Source organism: Scyliorhinus torazame, chromosome 28 (assembly GCF_047496885.1).
Source record: "Scyliorhinus torazame isolate Kashiwa2021f chromosome 28, sScyTor2.1, whole genome shotgun sequence".
NCBI lineage: Eukaryota > Metazoa > Chordata > Chondrichthyes > Carcharhiniformes > Scyliorhinidae > Scyliorhinus > Scyliorhinus torazame.
Window position 1 is genome coordinate 19,765,672 of NC_092734.1, and position 25,250 is coordinate 19,790,921.

The 25,250-nt window shown below is 43.7% G+C and overlaps 1 protein-coding gene across 10 annotated transcripts in view; it reads left to right on the top strand.

The window, feature by feature from the left end:
* The window catches only part of kcnma1a (potassium large conductance calcium-activated channel, subfamily M, alpha member 1a), a 1,078,085-nt gene that overhangs the window by 569,501 nt on the left and 483,334 nt on the right, over nucleotides 1-25,250 (top strand). The window lies entirely within an intron of this gene.

The window sequence follows — 25,250 nt, forward strand, 5'->3', positions numbered from 1 at the left end:
GGGAAGATACAGTGAATGGTAGAACCCTCAAGATTATTGAAAGTCAGAGAGATCTAGGAGTACAGGTCCACAGGTCACTGAAAGGGGCAACACAGCTGGAGAAGTTAGTCAAGAAGGCATATGGCATGCTTGCCTTCATTGGCCGGGGCATTGAGTATAAAAATTGGCAAGTCATGATAAAGTGCCTTGTCGTTCAGTATTTGTTGCAGCTGTATAGAATCTTAGTTAGGCCACACTTGGAGTTCAGTGTTCAATTCTGGTCACCGCACTACCAGAAGGATGTGGAGGCTTTAGAGAGGGTGCATAACAGATTTACCAGAATGCTGCCTGGTGTGGAGGGCATTAGCTATGAGGAGCGGTTGAATAAACTCGGTTTGTTCTCACTGGAACGACGGAGGTTGAGGGGAGACCTGATAGAGGTCTACAAAATTATGAGGGGCATAGACAGAGTGGATAGTCAGAGGCTTTTCCCCAGGGTAGAGGGGTCAATTACTAGGGGGCACAGGTTTAAGGTGCGAGGGGCAAGGTTTAGAGTAGATGTACGAGGCAAGTTTTTTACGCAGAGGGTAGTGGGTGCCTGGAACTCGCTGCCGGAGGAGGTGGTGGAAGCAGGGACGGTAGTGACATTTAAAAAAAATTTGAATTTTTAATTTTTTTACTAATTTAGAGAACCCAATTAATTTTTTCCAATTAAGGGGCAATTTAGCGTGGCCAATCCACCTACCCTGCGCATCTTTGGGTTGTGGGGGCGAAACCCATGCAAACACAGGGAGAATGTGCAACCTCCACACGGACAGTGGCCCAGAGCCGGGATCGAACTTGGGACCTTGGCGTCGTGAAGCAGCAGTGCTAACCCACTGCGCCACCGTGCTGCCCTTTGATAGTGACATTTAAGGGGCATCTTGACAAATACATGAATAGGATGGGAATAGAGGGATACGGACCCAGGAAGTGTAGAAGATTGTAGTTTAGTCGGGCCGCATAGTCGGCACTGGCTTGGAGGGCCGAAGGGCCTGTTCCTGTGCTGTACTTTTCTTTGTTCTTTGTTCTTTGTTCAATGGGTAATGTGGAACCACGAGGAAGAGGAGGCTACCCGCTCCTGTTGGCTGCCCTCAACTTCTATGCCTCTGGTTCCCCAAGTGGGAACCTGTGTGGGATCTCCCAAACATCCGTGCAAAGGTGCATCTGCGATGTCACGGATGCCCTGTGCGCTCAGGCATCAGAGTACATGAGCTTGCACCAGGATGCCCAGGTCACAGAGTTTGCTGTCATTGTTGGCATGCCTCAGGTCCAGGTGGCGGTCGATGGCATACATGTCGCCCTCTGAGCACCGGCTCGACAGGGGTGACCTTCATCAACAGGAAGTGGTTCCACACGCTGAACGTGCAGTTGGTGTGCAATCACCAGCTGTACATCATGCGCGTATCCGGGCGCTATCCTGGCAGCCTACCCAATACCTTTATCCTGCTGCATTCTTGAGAGTTCGGGCACCTTAGAGGCGCACCCTCGGATGATGGTTGGCTAATGGGTGACTAGGCTTATCCTCTGAGGTCATGACTAATGATACCTGTGCGGAGGCCCCAGACCGAAGTAGAGAACCATTATAATGAAGCACATTCAGCAGCCAGGAGTGTCATCGAGCAGTGCATCAGGCTGGTTCCGCCCTCTGGACCACTCTAGTGGGGCTCTGCAATATAGCTCCAAAAGGTTCTTGAGGATCGGATCGTGTTAGCACGGCGACAAGATGGAGGGGAGGAGGATGAGGAACATCAGGACTCATTGGAAAAGGCCGTCCAGGAGGATCCCAAGGAGGACCTGGATTAGGCTCGACAGGCCATGGACAGGGTCATCCAGGGCCATTGCACTGGGGAGAACCTCATCAAGCTGGGATTCACCAATTAGGAGTCCCATCACCTTCCACCCCCTTCATCCTCAAACATCACACTTCCTGCCCTCCATCCCGTTATCCTTTTACCCCCCTTCCCCTTTAACCCCCTTCCCATCACCCTTTGGATGTTTTGCCTCTCCTCCACAGTGTCCAGGATCCTCTCTATGTCAGAATCTAGGAACCTTGATGCTAGGCTTCTCGCATCTTATTGGCTGGAGTGACAGTCTGTGCTGAGGGGAGCGTTTAAAAGCTGCTCCAGTCTGTCACCTTAACAAGGTGATTCCCAACTCCAGTGTATGACTCCAGCGAGATTCATGTGAGCAGATTGATTGGCCATTTGCATGCTGTGAATCTTGCATCTTCAGCTTTCCTAATGCCAGCAGAAACCATCCTTGTTTTCCCACTGGCGGGGGACACTTGGGGGCGGGATTCTCCGGTTTCCGACACCGAAATCGCATTCGGCGATCGGCCGGAGAATACATGTTGGCACCGAAAACGGAGACGGCGCTGCTTTTGAGATGCTCCGCCCCCTCCAAAGCGGCGTACACGCCATATGGACGGCCTCAGGATGTTACCTGAAGCCCTCCCCCCGATGCTCCGCCCCCGAAGGGCTGAGTTGCCGACTGCGTGGGGGTCTCATGCTATTTTTTGTCGGGAACTGAGCGTGACGGCTGCGGACTGAGTCCAGCCGGGGGAGAGCCGATCTGCGGGCAGTGGGGGCTTTGGCAAGGGCTGGGGTCATTGGTGGGGGGTAGTCTGAGGGTGACAAGCCTGGCCAAAGAGGGGGCACTAGTTGGCAGGCCGGGTCCGTGCGTGGCCGGCACCATGTTGCACGGCGCAGCCGCTGCAGGCCGTCGCCGTGCACATGCGCAGCCACGGATCTGGCAATTCTCCGGCCGTATCGGCAGCTAGAGCCGGGTGCTCTAAGCTACGTGCCTGTTAGCCCCCACCAGACGGGGGATAGGTGGCCGTTTTGTGCCGTTTGTTCGGTCGTAAAAGGTCACTATTTCCATGCCGGCATCAGCACCTTGGTCTCCGAGTCGGAGAATCCGGCGCATGGTCTCCGATTGGGAGCATTGCGCCCTTTGAGTCCGTGGCAGCAATTGACATAAAATTCTTGACGTTGCAAATTGTCATTCAAATGGTATGTGTTTCTACTCTGGGTGGGGGTGAGCGAGCATTATATAAGCTAATCTCCTTGTAACTCTATATTGACTTCACCTCACTCGTATTTGGTTCGCCACTTGGTCAGGTATGATGCGTTACAGCCCATGTTTACTGGAATGTGTCGGAGTCCTGACTTTTTAACTAAGGCAGGCTTTGCTGTCATTGAGTTGTCAGAGTTTGGGAAGCACCGTGGGCTGGAGGATAGCATTTGCCGATGGTGAAGCGATTGCTCAAATTAGGCTCATAAAGGTGTGGAAGTTGGTTGTATTTAACACCACAATTCTCAGATTGCAGTTCAGCAGACTGATTAATCAGAGTGATTGATGGCACTGCACATGTTGTTTTTTTTCCATTGTGTTAGACATTTCGTTATTCGAAAAACAAGTCTGCACAAATGTTGCTTCCCGCTGACTGCTCCAAAGAGAAAGCTTACAAATGGAAGGCTTTCTGGTCAGTGTGAGACGTTTTGCTCTCTGCCCAATTGAACTCATGGCTCCCTGTCAATATGCCCATTCTAGGTCCAGAAAGGAAGTCGAAAAAATGAACTTTGGCTACGAATGGCCCAGATTCTGTTTGTTGTCTCTGTTCTGACTTGTTCTGTCAGAATTTAGTTGGAATTTTTTTAATTGACTTTTCAGATACAGATTTCTTTGAAGGCGTCTTCCAGGCTTTGATTAGTCTTGGTGAATATAACTTCACGTAAACTAAGTATTCACATTCAATGGCAATAAGCAAACCCAGATCCTTTCCCTTTTTCAGCTTCGCTATTGGACAGTTGTAAAGTAAGGTTTATTCCCCTGGTTGTTCAAAGGTGTATCACCTTAGAGTTTCCATTGGAAACGTATGGTGTTCCGCAGGACATCATTTTTAACCTCTATAAATGCTGTCATTGTCCCTTGCACCAGCTACTTGAACATTATTTTGTGGAGCTTTACCCATTGCTGACCTTCAGATCAAGCTATTACATTTTGAGCTATTTGCCAACCCAGCTTTCATTCCGTCTGTGGTAAATTGCTATTAATTCCATTAACCTTAATCTGCTTTAAAAGCTCCACAAATGTCAATGTTTTCTGAAAATTCAATGAATCTTCTGTTCATCCATTTTCAAGTTATTAATGATTTCCCGTGCTAAATTCATTGCTAAAATCAAAAGTAGCATCTGCCTCATTCCCTGTTTACATGTCATGTTAAGTAATTTATTATTTGTGTGAAGTTCTTCCCACCTCCACTACAATATTTTCTATGTTCCTAACCGGTCCACTTTACATCCGAGATGGTGAAATCAACCATAATAATCCAGTACAATACATAGAACATGCAGTGCAGAAGGAGGCCATTTGGCCCATCAAGTCTGCACCGACCCACTTAAGCCCACACTTCCACCCTATCCCCTTAACCCAATAACCTCGCCTAACCTTTTTGGTCACTAAGTGCAATTTATCACGGCCAATCCACCTAACCTGCACGTCTTTGGACTGTGGGAGGAAACTGGAGCACCCGGAGGAAACCCACGCAGACACGGGGAGAACGTGCAAACTCCGCACAGACAGTGACCCAGCGAGGAATCGAACCTGGGACCCTGGCGCTGTGAAGCCACAGTGCTATCCACTTGTACTACCGTGCTGCCCAATACCTTGGATTCCAGAAGCAAAGTTATGTGCAAGCTGAAAATCTGAAATTTAGAAAATGCTCAACAGGTCTGGTAGCATCTGTGTAGAGACGCTGCACATTGTAATCCTTCTCATTCTTCTTGAGCTGGAGATCAGCTGCTATCAGATGCCTTTTTTTTTACTTTGTTGTCATTGTCATTCTGTGCAAACTACTTACTCCCTTCTATCGGTACATCGATAGTTGATAGCTAGCTACCTGCCTTTGTGTTTTGGTATTTTTTCACATCCTCATCTACTTGGGAATCTAGTACTGTGAACTGTTAAATTTATTTGCTTGTTTTTGGTCTGAGGGATATGTGTTCATTCTGGATCTTGAAAATTTTGACCTTCTGTCTTCAAATCTCTCTTTTTAAAAAAAATATCATTCATTTACAGGATGTGGGCATTGCTGGTTATGCCAGCATTTATTGTTCATCCCTAGTTGCCCTTCAGAAGATGGTGGTGAGCTGCCTTCTTGAACCTCTGCAGTCCCTATGGTGTAGGTATACTCACAGAGCTGTTAGGGAGGAGTTCCAGGAATTTGCCCCAGTGACAGTGAGTGACCTGGAGGGGAACCTCCAGGTGGTGGGGTTCCCAGGTATCTGCTGCTCTTGTCCTTCTAGATGGTAGTGGTCGTGGGTTTGGAAGGTGGTGTCTAAGGAACCTTGGCGAGTTACTGCAATACATCTTGTAGATGGTACACACGGCTGCCACTGTTCGTCAATGGTGGAGGGTTTGAATGTTTGTGGAAGGGGGAGCAATCAAGTGGAATGCTTTGTCCTGGATGGTGTCAAGCTTCTTGAGTGTTGCTGGAGCTGCTCTCACCCAGGCAAGTGGAGAATATTCCATTACACTCCTGACTTGTGCCTTGTAGATGGTGGACAGGCTTTGGAGGGCCAGGAGGTGAGTTACTCGCTGTAGGATTCTTAGCCTTGGCCCTGGTAGCCACAGTATTAATATGGCTGGTCCAATTCAGTTTCTGATCAATGGTAACCCCCAGGATGTTGATTGTGGGGAATTCAGTGATGGTAATGCCATTGAATGTCATGAGGCGATGATTAGATCTTCGCTTGTAGGAAATGGTCATTGTGTGGCGCAAATGTAACTTGCCACTTGTCAGCCCAAGCCTGGATATTGTCCACCTTGCTGCATTTGGACATGGAGTGCTTCATTATCTGAGGAGTCACTAATGGTGCTGAACATTGGGCATGTTATCCGCAAACGTCTCCACTTCTGATCTTCTGATGGAAGGGAGGTAATTGATGAAGTAGTTGAAGATGGTTGGGCCTAGGACACAACCCAGAGGAACTCCTGCAGTGATGTTCTGGAGCTGAGATGATTGACCTCCAACCACCACAACCATCTTCCTTTGTGCGGAGAGTTTTCCCCCTGATTCCCATTGACTCCAGTTTAGCTTGGGCTCCTTGATGGTATACTTGGCCAAATGCTGCCTTAATGTCAAGGACAGTCACTCTCACCTCACCTCAGCTCTATTGTCCATGTTTGAACCAAGGCTGTAATGAGGTCAGGTGCTGAGAGATCCAGGTGAATTAGGAATGCTTCTAATTTGCCTATCATATTATGAAACTTCTAATCTCAGTCCAGCTACCTTTTTCCATAATTTTGAATTTCCTCCATAACTAATCCCTCATTATTCCATGTCCTCACTCTCATAACAAACTTGAAGTATGAAGAACAAGTTAGGTGGCATCGCTGGATCAGATTCTTGGGAGTGAGGTGCATCAAGTGTCAGCAGGGGAATATTCAGGGACAGTGATCATAGTATCATGAGATTTAGGTTAGCAATGAAAAAGGACATGGAGGAATCCAGAGAAAAAATAATTTGTGGGAGGTCAATTATAGTGGTTGAGAACAGATCTGGATCAGGTGAATTGGAGCTGAAGATTCACAGGCAAAATTGTAATGGAACCATTTGTCTTTACCAATAAAAAAAAATGTTGCCAAAGTCATAGTGAAAGAAGCAGTTAAAACACCCGGTGGGCTATCAATTTATAATGAGGATGTTTTGGAAAAGTTGGCTATATTTAAAGTTGTAAACACACCAGGATCAGATGAGATGCATTACAGGATATGGAGGAAGATTAGGGCAGAAAAGCAGAGGAGGTATGTGTTGATGCCAGAATACTGAATAATTGGAAATGTTACATCCTTGTTCAAAACAAGGATGGAAGGTTAAGTCTAGATGGTTTAGCCTCCGTAGCTGGGAATGCATTGAGAAACTATAATCTGGGATAAAATTAACAGCCACTTGCACAAATGTGGATTAATTAAGGAAAGGTCGCACTGCTTTGCTAAAGGGTACTATGCACCAGTACACCCATACCTATATCTATGAATAGAGGTGCACATACCTTGGTTTAATGGAAGATTGGTGTATGCAAAGGTTCCAACTCTCATAGAATGATCTAACTATTTGGCCTATTGCCACCTACACTGACACTTTGAAAAAATATCCAAATCCGTCCAAGTACTGCTGTGGAAGCAGGTTTAATGACACCGAGACAATCAGTGGCAGTCTAACTACCTAGAATTCTGGCTAGTTTCTCAAATGTTTAACAAGTGTGTCATTTTCAACAGTGCTCGACAAAAGAAGACAAGACACCCATAGAATTCCGACAGTGCAGAAGGAGGCCCGTCGAGTATCCTCGGCCGTGTGAAAGAGCACACTACCTCCCCTGCCCAATCCCCGTAACCCCACCTAATCTACATATCTCTGGAATGTGGCAGGAGACCGGAACACCCGGAGGAAAATCACACAGACATGGGGAGAATGTGCCACACAGACAGGCACCCAAGGCTGGAATCGAACCCCAGTCACTGGCACTGTGAGATATCAGTGCTAATCACTGTGCCACTGTGCCGCCCTTTTCTGCCAGCATTGTCTGACTGACTGCATCACGTAAGGTGATAGTCACAGAGAATGTCAGGCCAACCTGGAAATGGCCTCACAGGCTGAGGGTTAGTTAAGATCCCAGATGCTGGGCTGCGTCATGCTGCAACTAATGGACAGCATAGAACTGGCAGAGCCGGTGACAGTAATGAGCAGTTGCAGCTTCCAACTTGCCTATACTTCCTACTAGGCATGCGGCATGTAGGTATCCTGCTGTCTTTTGGCAAATAAGGTTGGCTGCAGCAGCTGTCGGGGGCATGGATTTCTGGCACGTGCCTGATTTGTCACTTTTGTCTGTCAGTTCTTAACCTCGTCAAAGGCTGCCAATAAATTGTGATACCTTTTGAACTTTTGGAAGGGGTGTAGGAATTTCCCCCCTTTGTCATAAACTTCAGTTATTCAATTCGCTTTTAATTTTATCTACATGTAGTTTTGTTCCTGTTCAGCCACTCATATGTTCTCTGTACATGTCCACATCTGGAGCTGAGATAACATATAAATAGTTGACCCACAGAAATTGAGTTCAGGTGAGATTTTTACTGAATTTTATTTGAAAAGTGACATCAAAACATAAAGAATGACCCAAAAGTGACTGAACTTTTTTCAAATTTAGAGTACCCAATTCATTTTTTCCAATTAAGGTGCAATTTAGCGTTGCCAATCCACCCACCCTACACATCTTTGGGTTGTCGGGGAGAAACCCACGCAAACACGGGGAGAATTTGGGAGAGGTTATGGGGGAGGGGTTCTGGTGTGAGGTGCTCCAGAGGGTGAACGCCTCCACCTCGTGTGCGATGTTGGGGCTGATACAACTGAAGGTGGTGTATAGAGCACACCTTACAAGGGCGAGAATGAGCCGTCTCTTTGAGAGGGTAGAAGATGTGTGTGAATGTTGCGGGGGGGAGGGGGGGTGCTGCATGCAAACCACGTTCATTTTTTGGTCCTGTCCAAAGCTGGAGGATTACTGTAAGGAGGTTTTTAGGGTAATCTCTAAAGTGGTGCACGTGAAACTGGACCCAGGCCCTCGGGAGGCCATATTCGGGGTGTCGGACCAGCCGGGGTTGGAAACGGGCACGGAGGCAGATGTTGTAGCCTTCGCCTCATTGATCGTCCAAAGGCGGATCCTGTTAGGGTGTAGATCAACCTCTCCACCCTGTGCCCTGGCGAGGCGGGGGGACCTGCTTGAATTCTTGACGCTTGAAAAGATCAAATTTGAACTGAGGGGAATAATGGAGGGGTTCTACAATTCATGGGTGTTATTCATTATACACTTTCGAGAATTGGATTACATCGAACATTAGGGCCTGGGAGGGTTGGGGGGAGAGTGACTGTGTGTGTTAATGGTGACTATGGGTGATTCCTGATTCCTTTTTGTCATTTGGTTATGTTAACATGTGGGCTAATGTTTGGGGTTTGGTGGGAGGATGAGATCGTTGTTATTGATATGGGGATTGACATTACATTTGTTACTGATTATTGTTTATTGTTGGGTGTAAATTTGGGAGAAAATGTGAAAAAGGAGGAGAATAAAAATATATTTTTTTAAAAACAAGGGGAGAATGTGCAAATTCCACACGGACAGTGACCCAGGGCCGGCATCGAACCTGGGACCTCGGTGCCGTGAGGCAGAGTGCTAACCACTGCGCAACCCCCCCCCCCCTCTCTCTCTCCTTACATTATAATGTTGAAGACTGTGACCTTCCTGATGAAATTTCCTGAACACAGGCAGAAGTTTGGGCTTAATTCCAAAGCTGGGGAAACTCTTAACTGTAAAATCTTATTAACAAAATATTTTGAATATTAGGTTTTCAGTTAGCTGTACTATGTGCACAATTCTAACTAAAGCATTGGGCATCAATGGCTTATTCACCCAGTGCTTTCCTTCCTTGATCAGAGCTTCTTTAAGAATTGCTGTTCTAACCAGTAAAGAAACTAAACCTGCAAAAGTTCAAGATAAACTCAGACAGAGATATAACCATTGTACCTGAGTTTTTCCTGAATATGGAACCTGAATATTTTTTTAAAAATAAATTTAGATTACCCAATTATTTTTTCCAATTCAGGGGCAATTTAGTGTGGTCAATCCACCTACTCTGCACATTTTTGGGTTGTGGGGGCGAAACCCACGCAGACACGGGGAGAATGTACGAACTCCACACGGACAGTGACCCAGAGCCGGGATCGAACCTGGGACCTCAGCGCCGTGAGGCAGCTGTGCTAACCACTAGGCCACTGTGCTGCCCTTGGAACCTGAATATTGAAGGGTATGTGTCGCTTAGGAAGGACAAGAAGTTAAGAAAAGGTGTAAGGGTGGTTCTGTTAATTAATAATGGTATTAGCACTTCAGAGAGGGATGACCTAAATTCAGGACACCAGGATGTAGAAGCAGTTTGAGTTGAGATGAGAAATTATAAAGACAAGAAGTCACTTGTGGGAGTGGGGTACAGGCCTCCAAGTTGTAACTACATGGTACGATAGAGTATAAAGGAAGAGATAATGGAAGCTTGTCAGAAAGCTGCTGCAATAATCATGGAGGATTTCAATCTACATATGGATTAGAAAAAATAGATGGGCAAAGGTAGCATAGGGTTTATGGAAGGTTTTCAGGATATTTTCTTAGAAGAGCACATTCTGGAGCCAACCAGAGGGCAGGCTGTACTCGACCTGGTATTGTGTAATGAGGAAGGATTAATTGATAACCTCACTGTGAAGGCATCCCTTGGTACAGTGATCATAATATGATTTAATTTTACATTCAGTTTGAGAGAGAGAGAAGAATGTGTCCAAGGCGAGTATTTTAAGCTTAAATAAGGACAATTTTGAAATGAAATTGAATGAAAATTGCTTATTGTAACAAGAAGGCTTCAAATGAAGTTACTGTGAAAAGCCCCTAGTCGCCACATTCCGGCGCCTATTCTGGGAGGCCGGTGAGGGCATGAAAGTGGAGCCAGCTACAGTGAACTGGCAAATGTGCTTAAGGGATAGGTGGCCAGATGTTCAGTGGCTGACATTTAAAGGGATATTTCAGAATCAACGTATTCCAATGAGAGAGAAAGATTCCAAGGGAGGGTCCATTATCTGTAGTTAACTAAAAATGTTAAAGACAGTATTAAACTTAAAGACAAAGTATATATTTGTGCAATGACAAGTGGCAGGTCAAAAGATTGGAAAGAATATTAAAAACATCAAAGAATAACGAAAAGAATTGAGGGGGAAACAAGAGTGCGAGAGAAAGCTAGCCAGTAATATAAACATGGACAGTAAGAGCTTCTAGCGATATTTTAAAAAGAAAAAAGTTAACAAAGTGAATATTGGTCCAATCGAAAGTGTGTCTGGGGAATTGGTAATGGAAAATAAATGTCACCATAGTCCCAGAGGACGATATGCTGCTCTTCCCTTTGAGAGAGAGCTGACAGGTGGTGATTTAACCTGAGGGTGATCATACCTCAGCCGAGGGGCAAGATAGAAAAATTGCGCCTCCATGAATAACCTCAGGCGGTACGGGAATCAAACCCACGCTGTTGGCGTCACTCCACATCACGGACTGGCCATCCATAGGGAGGGGTCGATTGGCTGGATAGCTGATTCATGATATAGAGCAAACCAATGGCGCAGGTTCAATTCCCGTACCGCCTGAGGTTATTCATGAAGGCCCCACCATCTCAACCTTGCCCCTCACTTGAGGTGTGGTGACACTGAAGTTAATTCACCACCAGTCAGCTCTCAAATGGGAGAGCAGCCTATGGTCACCTGGGACTGCGGCGGCATTTGCATTTATAATGGAAAGTAGGGCAGTGGCAGATGAATTGAACAGATAGTTTTCATTTGTCTTCACTATAGAGGACACAAGTATCATCCCAGAAATAGCTGTTAATATAAAATGGAATGGGGGGATGAACTCAGGAAAATTACAATCACCAGCCAAGTGGTATTGAGCAACTTGCTGTGTGACAAACCCCTTGGTCCGGATGGACTTCACCCTAAGGTCTTGAAAGAAGTGGCTGATGCATTGGTTTTAATTTTCCACAATTACCTTGATTTGGGAAGTTCTGTTAGATTGGAAGATAGCAAATGTAACACCTTTATTCAAAAACGGAAGGGAGACAGAAAACAGGCAACTATAGGCCAGTTAGCCTAACATCTGTCACAGGAAAAATGTTAGAAGCCATTATTAAAGGTGGGGGTTTGCAGAGTTCTGAGGTGCAGAGGGATCTGGGTGTCCCAGTACACAAATCACAAAAGGCTCGTATCCAAGTACAGCAAGTTATTAGGAAAGTTAATAGAATATTATCATTTCTTCAACTTCAATCAAGGGTGTCATTTGGGCGAGTGTGTGGATATTTCTGACTTTAGACAATGTCAGTCTTTTTTGACCCTGATATTGCGTGGACTTGATTCATAATAATATTGGTCCACCCATGTCGATGCTACTACCAAGAAAGCACAACAGTGTCTATACCTCCTCAGGAAACTAAGGAAATTCGGCATGTCCACATTAACCCTTACCAACTTTTACAGATGCTTTTAGAAAGCATTCTATCTGGCTGCATCACAGCCTGGTATGGCAACTGCTCGGCCCAGGACCGCAAGAAACTTCAGAGAGTCGTTAACACAGCCCAGTCCATCACACGAACCCGCCTCCCATCCATTGACTCCATCTACACCTCCCGCTGCCTGGGGAAAGCAGGCAGCATAATCAAAGACCCCTCCCACCCAGCTTACTCACTCTTCCAACTTCTTCCATCAGGCAGGAGATACAAAAGTCTGAGAACACGCACGAACAGACTCAAAAACAGCTTCTTCCCCGCTGTTACCAGACTCCTAAATGACCCTCTTATGGACTGACCTCATTAACACTACACCCTGTATGCTTCATCCGATGCCGGTGCTTATGTAGTTAAATTGTATACCTTGTGTTGCCCTATTATGTAAGTTATTTTATTCCCTTTTCTTCCCATGTGCCTAATGATCTGTTGAGCTGCTCGCAGAAAAATATTTTTCACTGTACCTCGGTACAAGTGACAATCAACAAATCCAATCCAATCCAATTACAACATCATTTTGACAATCCTCAATGTGTGTTCCTGAACACTTCTTGAGTTTAAAGATCCTTGAATGATTCCGTTATATTTCATTTTTTAAATTGAATATATGCACAATTATTTATTAAAATTGATTGTTTTGTCGTGGGTGAATAAATAGCTGTGCTTCTGACCTCACAATGTTAAAACTGGTTTTGGAAAGGCATGTATTTTACTTTGAAAGTGTGGGCTCCTAATGCTTTAGCCTAGCGCACTTTGTAATGCTGTGGGATTTTTGCACTTCTGTATTTTCAAAAAATGTTATCACATGATGTAATCCCATCACCAGGACCATTTGACAGGTGTGCTATGGTTTTACTTGCTTTTTCTGAAGCATCAAGCACTGGTGTGCAGCTTCTGCCCTCCTGTGGGATTGTAATTAACCTTGAGGCTCAGTGTTCTGATGGTTCTGTCTCAGTGATGCTGTGCATTTCCCCATGGCGCAGCAAAACTGAGAACGAAGATGTTCAGCTTTCAATTTGCTTTCCTCTCTGCTCCAGTTTTACTGACACAAAGTTGTTCTGTTACATAAGCAGTCATCTTACTGCTAATTTTACTCCTTTGATATATTCAGGGAGAGGAGGTGTAATCACCCTGTGTGTGAGATGGCCTGCCTCTGCAATTACACAAATTTAAATGGGTTGCTTTCTTCTCTGCAGAGCCCAATATTCTGAAATGTGTTTACCATTGATATAGATATTACAGGGCATCCATTCTACATTAAATATTGCTTCATTAAATTCTTGAATAACCATCACATTTCTTGTATCCTGGCACACATTGATGACACTCACATGGAGAACTTCCTTAAAAGACAGAGATCTGGCTTCTCCGGTCTCCTAGGACGTGTTTCCCGGTGGCGTACCATTCTCTGGCGGTAGGATTCTATACTCCTGCGGGTTGTTAACAGGATTTCCCATTAAATCCACTCCATTGGTGGCATGGTGGCGCAGTGGCTAGCACTGCTGCCTCATGGCACCGAGGACCCGGGTTTGATTCCAGCCCGGGTCACTGTCCGTGTGTTTGCACATTCTCCCCGTGTCTGCGTGGGTCTCACCCCCCAAAGATGTGCAGGGTAGGTGGATTGACCACACTAAAATTGCCCCATAATTGGGGGCGGGGGGGAGAAAAGCCACCCCTCACTGCTGGGGAACCCATGGACGGGGATGCATGCCGGTGGGAAAAGAGAATCCCAACGGCCGGAGAATTCCGGCCAAGTTTACACTTCTGTATTGAGGCAAAATTGTCCATCAATTTACTGACCTTTTGATCACATTGGATAGTCAGGTTCTTTCATTCAAACACTGGAAAATTTTGGTTTTATGTCCCAAGGTGACTCAATCTCTCTTCAGATACCATGCCCTGAGGGGGACTTGTTACAACCCGGTTAGGGATTAATAACATTTTGTTTAAAGTAGACACAGTTTGTAATCTGTTACCCACTAGGAGAATAAAGCCCAATGTTCTACAGAAATAAACTTTACTGTGCAAAGCCAAAAATGTAAAACCATTCTACAATAAAGGGATCAGGGGTTATGGGGAGAAGGCAGGTGAATGGGGATGAGAAAAATATCAGCCATGATTGAATGGCGGAGCAGACTCGATGGGTCGAGTGGCCTAATTCTGCTCCTATGTCTTATGATCTTATAATATCTATCCTATTCTCTAACATTCAGAATTAACATGAAATAAATATGAATTAATAGACAAGCTGTGGTGAAACACAACTTACTGCACATTAAATGGCAGATGTGACCAAGAGAGATCCCACAGATTTCTCAGCAACACAACTAGATGTCAATGACCACTGTGAGTCACAATCTCATTAAACCTCTCCCTCGTGAAGGAATTTCAGCTCCTTATTTTGAAGGTCTATCCTTGAAATTCCCTGAAAGGCTGCTCCAACTCGGACTGCCTCAACAACTGCTCATCTCCCAATAGTTCAATCTCTCATCCGGAGTGTGCTTTCCACAGAATTTACAAAGCAACATTCCCGCCTCTAATTACCAGCACAATTCCAACTCTTTCCCACACTGCCAGCTTCATGAAGATGATACGACCCTTTGGTTTATCTGAGTCCAAACTGGCTCCAACACAGGATGAGCTTTTTCAACTCCCCAGGATTTATCCTGAGTGCTAACTGCACCGAACAGTTCTCAGACACCCTCTGTCAACTGCAAACCACACAAGGCCCAAACTGCAACTCTGAGCTGCACCAAATGGCTCCCAGGGCTTTTTCTGAGCCCTTGCTGCCTGGAGCGTGCTATCCGCAGCATCCTTTCGGTGTCCAGCCTCTTCCCCCTACTGTAAAACAAATAAGTTGAAACCAGTGTACCACTTTAGGCTTGCCTGTCTTTCAGGGTCCATTGAATGCTGTTAACCTAGTTTAGCTCTAACTCACAAAACAAACATCTTTCTGGACCGCAGTCCTTTGCAAGCAGTGTAGATCCTGCATTTCCAACTCTCCAGCTAAGCTAAAGGCTTTTAGGATCTTGCGTTTCTAGCTGTTAACCTCATACGTCAAAGTGGCCCCAACCCTTTAAGTGTAATAGACTCCAAACTGTCCCATTTTCTACAGTTCAACTTTAATCTTCCCAGAACTAAAAATTACCTCCTAAAATAGTCACATGAACCATTAATTATGTATTCGCAACAAACCTGCAACTGGAACTTCTGGATCAGAAGTAGGGGTAGTACCACTGCACCACAAGACAACCTCACAACATGACTACCGTGTTGAAGGATACCAACAGCCACATGTGTTCCATAGGGAGAAGTGTTTAGTTTGCATCTCAGCAGCTTTCACCTATCCAAATAATCACCTCAACCCGTTTGTCTACAATTACAGCCTTATTGCCCAAGCACCGTACCATTTTCTTCACAGCCTGTTCGTTTCTTTTTTCAAAAAATCAGGCTGTAAATCAGGGCGCTGAGCATTGTCTCAGCCAGCTTGGCTCTCCTTTCCAACATTCATTTGGTCTGAAGTATTTTGAACATTTGAAGGCACCTATTCTTTAATTTTCACATCAGCAGAAGGTACTGTAAACTCATATTGATACTGCCTGTAATCCAAATTGTATAGATGAAACATTTCAAAAAAAATAGTGACGGTGGTCTAAGTATAAATTCATCAATATCTGGCAGGTCTACCAGAGCTTTTCGCATCCTGTAGCTTCTCTTTGACTTTGTCATTCCCCTTCTTATAAGAACTCTCTTCCCTTTAAAGCTAGCTGCCATCTCTCTTCTTGTGCTTCACTTTCATATCTTTGCTGTCCGCCTCCAGAGGGGGATGGGAACCGATGCAGGAAGTTGGAAGGTAGTAAAACAGGGACCGAAATAAAAGGCAATAAGGGGGAAAGTGTAAGGCGGAGAAGCCATAGTCAAAAATCAAAAAGGGCGACAGTACAAGGTACAGTGACTGAGGTGAGCTCAGTGAATAGGACCAGGAATACTAAAATAAATAAAATGGGAAGTGAAAACATTAATGGTAAACGACACGGCAGGTTGTTACATGAAGATATGGGTTCAACGACAAGGAAAATTAGGAGCAAGGTTAAGAGGAAATATAACTTAGGAGAGGTTACTGATCGAGGTGGTAAGATTCAGAACAGAGGTAAAAAAGCAAACATAAGTGTACTTTACCTGAATGCTCGTAGTATTCGGAATAAGGTAAATGAGTTGATGGTGCAAATCATCGTGAATGACTATGATTGAGTGGCCATTACTGAAACATGGTTAAAGGATGGTCACGACTGGGAGTTAAATATCCGAGGGTATCAAACCTTTCGGAAGGACAGAGTGGATGGTAAGGGAGGTGGTGTAGCTCTGTTATTTAAGGATGACATCCGGGCAACAGTAAGGGATGACATCGGTGCTATGGAGGATAAGGTTGAATTCATTTGGGTGGAAATCAGGAATAGTAAGGCGAAAAAGTCACTGATAGGAGTAATCTATAGGCCACCAAATAGTAACATTATGTTGGGGCAGGCAATAAACAAAGAAATAACTGATGCATGTAGAAATGGTACAGCAGTTATCATGGGGGATTTTAATCTACATGTCGATTGGTTTAACCAGGTCTGTCAAGGCAGCCTTGAGGAGGAGTTTATAGAATGTATCCGCGATAGTTTCCTAGAACAGTATGTAATGGAACCTACAAGAGAACGAGCAGTCCTAGATCTGGTCCTGTGTAATGAGACAGGATTGATTCAGGATCTCATAGTTAGGGATCCTCTCGGAAGGAGCGATCACAATATGGTGGAATTTAAAATACAGATGGAGGGTGAGAAGGTAAAATCAAGCACTAGTGTTTTGTGCTTAAACAAAGGAGATTACAATGGGATGAGAGAAGAACTAGCTAAGGTAAACTGGGAGCAAAGACTTTATGGTGAAACAGTTGAGGAACAGTGGAGAACCTCCCAAGTGATTTTTCACAGTGCTCAGCAAAGGTTTATACCAACAAAAAGGAAGGACGGTAAAAAGAGGGAAAATCGACCGTGGATATCTAAGGAAATAAGGGAGAGTATCAAATTGAAGGAAAAAACATACAAAGTAGCAAAGATCAGTGGGAGACTAGAGTACTGGGAAATCTTTAGGGGAAACAGAAAGCTACTAAAAAAGCTATAAAGAAGAGTAAGATAGATGATTATGAGAGTAAACTTGAGTAAACTTGCTCAGAATATAAAAACAGATAGTAAAAGTTTCTACAAATACATAAAACAAAAAAGAGTGGCTAAGGTAAATATTGGTCCTTTAGAGGATGAGAGGGGAGATTTAATAATGGGAGATGAGGAAATGACTGAGGAACTGAACAGGTTTTTTGGGTCGGTCTTCACAGTGGAAGACACAAATAACATGCCAGTGACTGATGGAAATGAGGCTATGACAGGTGAGGACCTTGAGAGGATTGTTATCACCAAGGAGGTAGTGATGGGCAAGCTAATGGGGCTAAAGGTAGACAAGTCTCCTGGACCTGATGGAATGCATCCCAGAGTGCTAAAAGAGATGGCTAGGGAAATTGCAAATGCACTAGTGATAATTTACCAAAATTCACTAGACTCTGGGGTGGTCCCGGCGGATTGGAAATGAGCAAACGTGACACCACTGTTTAAAAAAGGAGGTAGGCAGAAAGCGGGTAATTATAGGCGAGTGAGCTTAACTTCGGTAGTAGGGAAGATGCTGGAATCTATCATCAAGGAAGAAATAGCGAGGCATCTGGATGGAAATTGTCCCATTGGGCAGTCGCAGCATGGGTTCATAAAGGGCAGGTCATGCCTAACTAATTTAGTGGAATTTTTTGAGGACATTAACAGTGCGGTAGATAACGGGGAGCCAATGGATGTGGTATATCTGGATTTCCAGAAAGCCTTTGACAAGGTGCCACACAGAAGGTTGCTGCATAAGATAAAGATGCATGGCATTAAGGGGAAAGTAGTAGCATGGATAGAGGATTGGTTAATTAATAGAAAGCAAAGAATGGGGATTAATGGGTGTTTCTCTGGTTGGCAATCAGTAGCTAGTGGTGTCCCTCAGGGATCAGTGTTGGGCCCACAACTGTTCACAATTTACATAGATGATTTGGAGTTGGGGACCAAGGGCAATGTGTCCAAGTTTGCAGACGACACTAAGATAAGTGGTAAAGCAAAAAGTGCAGAGGATACTGGAAGTCTGCAGAGGGATTTGGATAGGCTAAGTGAATGGGCTAGGGTCTGGCAGATGGAATACAATGTTGACAAATGTGAGATTATCCATTTTGGTAGGAATAACAGCAAAAGGGATTATTATTTAAATTATAAAATATTCAAACATGCTGCTGTGCAGAGAGACCTTGGTGTGCTAGTCCATGAGTCGCAAAAAGTTGGTTTACAGGTGCAACAGGTGATTAAGAAGGCAAATGGAATTTTTGTCCTTCATTGCTAGAGGGATGGAGTTTAAGACTAGGGAGGTTCTGCTGCAATTGTAGTGTTAGTGAGGCCACACCTGGAGTATTGTGTTCAGTTTTGGTCTCCTGACTTGAGAAAGGACATACTGGCACTGGAGGGTGTGCAGAGGAGATTCACTAGGTTAATCCCAGAGCTGAAGGGGTTGGATTACGAGGAGAGGTTGAGTAGGCTGGGACTGTACTCGTTGGAATTTATAAGGATGAGGGGGGATCTTATAGAAACATATAAGATTATGAAGGGAATAGACAGGATAGATGCGGGCAGGTTGTTTCCACTGGCGGGTGAAAGCAGAACTAGGGGGCATAGCCTCAAAATAAGGGGAAGTAGATTTAGGACTGAGTTTAGGAGAAACTTCTTCACCCAAAGGGTTGTGAATCTATGGAATTCCTTGCCCAGTGAAGCAGTAGAGGCTCCTTCATTAAATGTTTTTAAGATAAAGATAGATAGTTTTTTGAAGAATAAAGGGATTAAGGGTTATGGTGTTCGGGCCGGAAAGTGGAGCTGAGACCACAAAAGATCAGCCATGATCTCATTAAATGGTGGAGCAGGCTCGAGGGGCCAGATGGCCTACTCCTGCTCCTAGTTCTTATGTTCTTATGAAGGAGCCTGTTGATTTATGTATTGTCCCCCCCGGAGTTTTATGGAATGGTACTACCCCAGGTACCACATGGATTCATCCGGACCAGCTGCATTCTCACAGGTATTGAGTGGGGGGAAGATTGTCCCAAGTCACCCAAGAATGACTCTGACAGCAAAGTGGGAGCCTGTTTTCCCCCCCTCATCCTTTATGGCCTTGTCAAAATAAAAGGAAAGTAAAGAAGTACAATAATATGAACTTCAACTTTTATCTCTCTGACCTGCATCAAATCATTGCTGCATCCCTGCTATGGGATGACCTAGATCTTTACTGGTGTTTTCCTGCAATTCACCAAACAGATATTTCACCTAGATTTTTAGAGCACATAAACAGGATGTCCAGCTCCACTCATCTGTATCCAAAAGAACATTTTCCCACCTTATTTGACTGCTCCTTTCAGCAAATCTATCTGCTTCTTTTCTCCCTCATGTACTTATCTCCTTAAAGGCATTTACATGTGCTATTTACACGAATTTTGGAGAATCTTCGGGTGTCTTTATTTGACAGCACTTGTTCACACCTTCCCATGGCGGTCTGTTGTAGTAGACTATCTAGGGAGAGCTGATCTCATAGCTATTGCCAATAGCCTCACACACTGTTATCCAGCTGGACAACAATTAGCAGCGGGAACCCTGGCCAATTCCTTTCCCAACGCAATCCTGGATCAATGAAACTGACTGTAATACCTCGAAGAAAGCCAGCATCTGCTTCAACTTGAGTGGAATTCTAAGCTGGCCCCTTCCTGTTCTGTATGGCTCAATTACTCTCCAGATAAACATGTGAGCCCAAAGGGAGTGCTTGCACCTCCTATGTTTGTGACCTGTTGCCCATTCTAATTAAGCTTATTGGTGTGTTGTGTCTCCAGCCTTTTGAAGGTGAGGTGCTGCAAGGAAGAGGAGGAAAGTAACCAGCAAAGTTAAAAAGAAGTTTTTTAACTTGCACGTTCCCGAGGAGTGTGAAAAGGGTGCCTGATGGAAGCATGGATATTTTTAAAGTGATAGTTTACATCAGGTTTAATTATTGATTCAGTTTTACTGTGAGGGAAACAAGGGAGTGTAGATACAGTTTTCAACATCACCATATCATCTTTGAGCACCTTGAAACTCAGCTTCAGATGAATATGAAGACCCTTTTGAATGGTCGCAGTGCAGATTCAGCAGAAAGACACTTGGATTAAAAGGGTTAAATTATCCAGAGACAGATTGCTTAAATCAATTTATGACCTCCTGAGTACAGAGATTTGGGGGTGATGAGAGATATTTGAATAATAAAGGGAACATAGGGTTGCTAAAAGTAAAAACTATTTCTTCTAGTGGCAGAATCCAGCAGCTGGGGCATAAAGTTAGAGCGAGGGTGTTCTCGAGTGTAATTACGAAGCATTCCTTCATGCACGAGCTAGTAGAAATCTGGAACTCTGTCTCTCAAATGGCTGTGGATGCTAGTTCAGTTGAACTTTCAAGACTCCGATTTATTCATTTCTATTAGCTGAGGACACTAGGGGATATGAAGCAAGTAGGGGTTTATAGGGCTGAGGTACAGACTGCCAGAATAGATGTGAAGTGCTGAATGGCTTACCCATGTTTCCACATATGAGGCCAGTACTGGTAAGTCAAAAAGTTAAATACGAGAGGCTGGTACTTTTGAAACTTAAATTCTTACCCAGCAAACTGGGGCATATTAGACGAAACCTCTTGGAATGGATTTTGCAAAACCGCTTTGGCATTATTTTTGCCGATTGCTCAGTTTACCTGCATGTCCGAACAATTTGGATGTTTTTTCTTTGGAGCCTATTTCACCTTTGAAGAAAAGGCAAATCTTTCACTGCCAATCCCTAACTTCATCTCTCAGCTGTTTATTTCTACCGTCACAACAATCTGCAGCTCCATTTGATTAGAGAAAGGCTTCTAGAGAAACCTCCTTGTGTTTGACTGGTTGCATTAAAATTCTGTTGACTTTTATTATGTTGGTGCTTGGCTCTGACTTTGTACCTTTCAATATTATACATGGCATTTTATCTGAAATGATTAAAAATGCACAGAAACGTGTATCTTGGTTCAACTTTGACTTGGGTGTCATCAGTTCTGCAACTGAATCAATAGAAGATCACGTCTTGGGTATTTTAAAACAATAGAAATGATTATGGGAAAAGAAATGGATTCTAGATTGCTCCATTACATCTGAGGAACAGGCCGTGGGGTGGATTATATGTAATACATTGGACATTCCTAGTGCTTTTCTCCTCACAATGCAGAAGTTATTTCCTGATGAATCGTGATACCAAGTTAGTGATTTGATTGTTCCCACTGTGCCACCAGCTGTTTTCCTTGAGCTGATGGAGTCATATGGTATAGGCTGGGAAAAACAGTAATTGTATTTAACTTCCGTGCTCTTTCTAAATTTACCAGCGTTCTGCTTCAACATGTTCTCCTGTTGCCTTGTATAATCTTAATGTTGCAGTAATAGTGGACTCCTATAAGCAATTTCACATAACTCGGCCTCTCATTTTGGTTCTCAGGAAGGCCATTGAACCTTTAGAGCCTTTAATGGAACATGACCAAGTTTTAGAATTTAAAATATATTACTGATTTAACATTTTTTTAAATAAAGTTTGCTTCAAAGAGACTTTGAAAGAGTCCAATCTGCCTGCACAGATGTGTTCTTGATGGAATTCGAGGGCTTGGAAAAGCCGAAGTTTTTTAATTTTATTGAAGAGTTAGTTATGCTGTGTTTTGATTGAGATCATGTGAGAACCTGCTAGTTGCAGATTGCAATGGCCAGCTTTTGAGATAACACTGTAGAATACTGGTTCCTGGCTGTTTTATTAGCAGGGTTGAATGGTTGTAGCTTTCAGCTTTAAACAGTCATGATTTGAAAATGCCAAAGTCATTTTTAGTGATTTTAAATAATTGTATTTTGCACCTCAAAGCCACATCATTCAACGTGTGAAACTTTGCAGTTTTATAAGTTGGCTTGTCGAAAATAGTCAATGGATATTAGTGTGTGCACTCAGATTATTCCACTGCTTGGTATCAGCCTCTTGTGCTTTATAAGGATAGGTTATTAGATTCCATATTGCCCCTCTATCCCATGGATGTAATTCTTTTGCTATCAGTACTTCCACTTTGAGAAAGGCTCACAATATCAGTGCAAGACTGTTATTGAACTTTTGTACAGAGAGTCCACAGCTCCAAAACACCTCCTCCAAGGATTGCGTCCACTACCTCTCCCTTTCCTTTCCCCTTCTTTTTTTTTGTGCAAGCAACTCTAAAGTGATGGGCATCACTAAATTATCAACAGAACTAGAAACAACTGAATATAATCTTGCTGAAAAGAGCAACATGTTGCCATAGCTTTTCGTCATCAGGGCAAAGCCAAATTTCAAACACTGACAGCAATTTATACCAATTATAACTATTTAAAGCCACTGATTGGCTGATCAAATCAAAGAACATGTTCGTAATAAGCACAATGGAGACGTTATTCAACCAGCCCGCACTTTGAAAAACCAAAACAAGATGTCTGCTGTTGGCTGTGACTCTTGATTGGGCAGCACTCGTTGACCAATTCTGAGTGTGCTAATAGCTACACGAACATCCAGTTTAAGATAATTAGTCGAGCTCGTAATTTGGCTCACTGACATTTGCAGGAAGCGACATACATTTATAAGCAGGGACCTGTGCTCTGAAATAAAGGAATATGTTCAAGCCTTGAACCTTTTTTTAATTACTCAGGAGCTCGGGGAGCCTGTAGCTGCCAGTTGCTTTTTCCGTGGCAACATGTCGGTCAATCAGAATCGACTTGCCAATCAATCAGCACCCTTTTGTCCTGTAGTATAAATTGTTGTGATCGTTTGAAATTTAGTATTCATGCTTTTGTCCTGATGAGTGCAAGATGAAAAGCTATGACAACGTGTCTCTTTTCAGCAGTACTGAACAGAATGTGTACTTCCTCCAGTTAAAACCAGGCCTTTTTACATATCCGATCTTTCTTCATGCCCCCACTTTTTTCTTTCTCTCCTTTTTCTCTGTCTGGACAAAACCTTCCTTCTCCATATCTATCATAACTTTCACATTCTTGTTCTTATAGAGCAGTCCCCTTCCTTTCTCAATAACTTACCCTCGGCTAAAGTAGCTTCATGGAGCTGTTGTTATTCTGCAGGAGTATTGAGCTATGCTCCACCCTCTGACACAATGTCAATGCCTAGAAAACATTTATTGGCAATAATATATTAAAATAATGCTTCAATGGAGGCAGAAATTAACCTCTAGCCATCACACTTTTTAATGGAGGCAAAGCAATCTTTAAGTGTTGTATGTTTCTGAACTGTAGCCAAAGCCAAGAGTCACATTGTAATCTGCAAAGTTTAATCACCTAATAACAAGCAAACTCTGAACAATAATTATATTTTGTTATCTTAAAGGGATATTACTCCATCATGGGTGAATATTAGTTTGACAATTATAGGGACTATTTTTTATTTTTTCGTGGGATGTGAATGTCGATGGCAAGGCCAGCACTTGTTGCTCATCCCTAATTGCTCTTGAAATGAGTATGTGGGCCATTTCAGAGGATAGCCACATTGTTGTGAACCTATACGACTGAATGTAGTATGTAGGCCAGACTAGGTAAGGATGGTGGAGTTCCTTCCAGATGGGTTCTTACAACAATCGATGATTACCACGAGCTTTGTATTCCAGATTTTATTAATTGAATTTAAATTCCACCAATTGCCGTGCTGGGATTTAGAATCAGGTGATTAGCCTGGGCCTCTGGATTACCAGTCCAGTGATATTATCACCATGCTACCATCTCCCCCTAATCCTAATGTTAGCATTGTCAGCTGATTTCACACGCAGTAGTAGGGAGATCGCTGGGAAATATTTAAAAGTACATTATGGATAAGGTGCTGCAGATGTCACACTGTGTTGCAGTTACTAAACAATCTTAAAATGCTGGGTGTTACTCCGCCTCAAACTGAAATTGGTTAATACGTTCCAATGTGCCATGGTCCCAAACAAAGGATCAACAAATTTCTTAGTGACCACAAATTATACATACTTTTAGAGCAATTAGATTTAATCTGGCCTTCAGATATGGTCATGTCAGATACATATCCACTTTAGCAATAGATTAATGTGACTTGTCTATTAGTAGAATACATCCATTTTAAGACGATTTGTGATCCTAGTTATCATACATAGATATGTACATAGAATTTACAGTGCAGAAGGAGGCCATTCAGCCCATCGAGTCTCACCGGCCTCAGAAAAGCACCCTACCCAAGCCCACACCTCCATCCCATCCCTGCAACCCAGCAACCCCACCCAACGTTTGGACACTACAGGGCAATTTAGTTTGACCAATCCACCTAACCTGCACATCTTTGGATTGTGGGAGGAAATCCGAGCACCCGGAGGAAACCCACGCAGACACGGGGAGAATGTGCAAACTCTGCACAGACAGTGACCCAAGACAGGAATCGAACCCGGGTCCCTGGCGCTGCAAAACAATAGTGCTAACCACTGTGCTACCGTGCCGCCCATCATGGGAGTTCCAGCAGTGTATACAAAATACTCAAATGAGGAGGAGGTTAGATGGGTTATGGGGATAGAGAGAAAAAATAAGGGAATTTTTAAAATCTGAACTAAAAATTGAAAAATGTTGGCAACATAAAGCAAGTTGAGCAGCACCGTGGAATAGAAAATATTTTGGTTGAGTCCTTCAGCACAGCTGTGCATTGCTGGGTATTTCCAACATTTTCTATTTCCGACTATGCCCATCTTTAGTGTTTAATTGTCTTCTAGGCTAAATCTGCTATGTATTCCTAAAACGAGCATAACTTGAGTCTAATCCCAGGAAGCAAATAAAACCCAGAAAATATCATACTTTCAGAATGTGATTTAAAAATTATAATGGTGAATTCTATTTAGCTTAAACACTCTTTGTTCTGACGTCATCTTGGAAATACATTTAAG